Below are 3,031 nucleotides of genomic sequence, written 5' to 3'. Positions count from 1 at the left end.
GACAGGGAAAGATATGACAAAATAACAATTTATAAATTATCAAGGGTTCATGAGGGAGGGGGGAGCGGGGAGAGAGGGGAAAAATGAGGACCTGATGCTGGGGGCTTAAGTGGAGAGGAAATGTTTTGAGAATGATGAGGACAATGAATGTACAAATGTGCTTTACACAATTGATGTGTGTGTGGATTGTGATAAGAGTTGTATGAGCCCCTAATAAAATGATTAAAAAAAATGAGAGACGAAAAAGAAAAAAAAAGCACAGTACAGTCTAACCAATGTACAGTCCATGTCCACGGTCTCTCCTCCTGCTAATCTTCACTGGCTGCCGTCTTTTGTATCTATTATAGCAATATCCATTCTATACTGAGAAAGGTCTGCTTCGGGATCCAGACTCCACTGGACATTTTCAAAGGATACATCTGGTTGTTTTGCAGAGACTTTATCTTGGCAATTCGACGTGGGATCAACTGAAGAACTGATGCAAGTTCACATGCTCCTTGGGTGGTCCTGGTCTTCATTTTCAGTGGCTCATGAGAAGTAGCATCCTTCGTGTCATCACAAAGATATTCCGTTTCTGAACTTTCACGTGCATGTAGAGGGATTTTGAAGACAGCATTTTCTTCTTTTATTGTGTTTTCTCATCTGGAGAGGGTTCACTCAAAGTCTGCGGTGTGTGCACTCCTGCAAACAGGGATCCTCTGGGGAATCTTTGGGTAGCACACAGCTCCCATTCAAGACCTTACAATTTGAAGAAGAGCGCTTCGGAATGGGTTTCAAAGGCTCATAAAGAGTCATTTGCCTAAATTTGTTTTCAGTGGTCTCAGTTCCTTGGCTTTTCTGACGCTGTACAGCTGAAAACCGATCAGACAGATCCATAGGTTTATCCATCACATACTCTCTGCAGCTGGAAAAATCACTATCCTTTGGAAAAGCATTTTCTTTATCAAAAGAAGCTTGGGGGTAGTTTATTTCATGTTCACTTTCTTCCTCGGTTTTCCTCCTTTTGCATGTTCTGCTGCCCAGTGGTTTCAAGGGTACTAGGGGTTTATCAGTGATGCCCTCTTTCCGATGACCAGTACTGTCTTGAGTACCTACAGATTTGCTGACACGCTTATGTACGAGCATCTGTCTATTAGAACATAACTGGCTAACGATCATGTTCTCTTTAGATCCAACAGCAGGAAGTGTGAAAAGGCCACTATTTTCAGATATTGATCTAATTTTCTCTGGCCTAGGATTAGAAATGTTGTTGAAAGGTGCTATTCTATGATGTTTTCCCCCCAGACTCTAGAAGAGAAGGGAATGAACTTGTATTCAAACCTAAACTAATTTTCACATGAGAAGTGGGTCCAAACACAGGCGATGATGCCCGAGTAGTTGATTCTTCTTGGGAGTAGACTCTGATAATCTTAAATCATCTCCATTATTTCATGCAGATTCCTCAAAAGGTTGTTTCTTGTGATCTTCTTCCAAAGAGTGGTAGAACTCATCTTCCAGAGGACTCATGGGATGTTGTGATTCAGATCTTCTTGAACACCAACTCCAAGTGTTTCAACAGCAACTGTGGCTAAATTAAAAGATGACTTATCAGTGGAGTAACTATTTGTTCCATGTGTTTTAGCCATTGGAGGTTGACTTTGATTGCAACTCTCAGCAACCAGGATTTCACTTTCATTAGGGTTATGTTGTAGATGAGTTGAAGACTGGATCTTTTTTTCAGCTCATTTGTGGACACAGAGTGCTCTAATTTAGCATGTGTTTGCTCCATGTATCGAACATGAAGATTCTCCTTTCTTCGTAGTCGGTTACCCTAGGAGTATGTAAAAGCTGTTATTGGGGAATCTGGAATAACTTCTTCCTCAGATTCAAGTTCACTTGCTTGATGCTGTTGCTCATTCTCAATTCGCTGCTACAGCTGTTTAGAAAGCTTTTTATTTTCTTCCTGCAGAGTCTCCTTTTCATTCATGAGCTCTGTGATAAGTTTTAGATTCTGCTGCCAGATATTTTCAAACTCTTGGTGTTTCTTCTGCATATGTTCATCAGTTACTGCACAGCGACCACATAACCCTGCTCTTAACTGATCGTCTAAAACTTTAATGGTTTCATGAAGGACTTTTTGTTGCTCTCGCTGTTGTTGGGTTTTGGTGAAAAATTCTTCTAGTCTCCGTGCATCTAAAATTCATTCCTTTTTCAGTTTGATAACTTTTACTTGTAAACCTTGAACTTCTTTATCATGGTACGCCTTTAGTTTTGCCCAAAGTTCCTTAAAATCATTAGATATCTGCAGAACTAGGGCTTCCACAACTGCTACCAGAGATGTTCATCTTGCCGAATATGCTTCACACTCCTCTTTGCCTAATGATTTACAATCTTCTTTGTTACATTGTTAGTATGAACTTGTCTTTGGAGACAGCTGAAATACAGCATTGCCAAGAGCCTCGAGATTCGAGAAAGCTCCAAGGAGGAAGCGGAGCCCCTCAGGACTGTGGAGACACAGCCACTCGCTTCTCTTTAGTCTCTTTTGTTTTCACTCCACAGCCAAAGGCCCAGCGGGAAACGCGGCCCCTCAGGGCAGCCTGCACTTTTCCGTGGGAGGAGGAAACCGGGAGCCGCGGGCCGGGCTGTGCCCCTGGACCCGCCCCAAAATTATCTAATTATTTGCATGTCTTCAGAAACTAAAAAGAGTACTTCTAGCTGTCCTGTAGGGTAATTATGAGTTGGTATCAACTAGATAGCAGTGAGATTTTTTTACACATTTTCATATGAACATCATCAATAATTAGAGAATATTTATTATTATGGTCCCAGGACCTGATAAGTAGTACATGCTAGAGAACACTTTTATTGAGGTTGCTGTTAGGTACCCTTGTGTCAGGTGGGATTCATACTGACCCCAGTGAAACAGAATGAAACACTTCCAGGTCATCTCCCAACCTGACAGTTGTAGCTATGTTTGAATAGACAATTTGTCAATCCATCTCAATGCACTTTTATGTTCTTCGGTGACCCTCTACTTTACCAAGTGAGAATA

At 41.4% G+C, this 3,031-nt stretch overlaps 1 pseudogene; it reads right to left on the bottom strand.

Moving 5' to 3' along the window:
• LOC101654728 overlaps nt 1-2,324 on the bottom strand; it is a 4,838-nt pseudogene extending 2,514 nt beyond the window's left edge.
• Nucleotides 2,325-3,031: the final 707 nt, after the last annotated feature.

This window comes from Echinops telfairi, unplaced genomic scaffold (genome assembly GCF_000313985.2).
Source record: "Echinops telfairi isolate 266 unplaced genomic scaffold, ASM31398v2 ScPeMD7_7468;HRSCAF=8506_1, whole genome shotgun sequence".
NCBI lineage: Eukaryota > Metazoa > Chordata > Mammalia > Afrosoricida > Tenrecidae > Echinops > Echinops telfairi.
The sequence above is the reverse complement of the archived record's forward strand: the minus strand, read 5'-3'. Positions and strand labels throughout refer to the sequence as shown.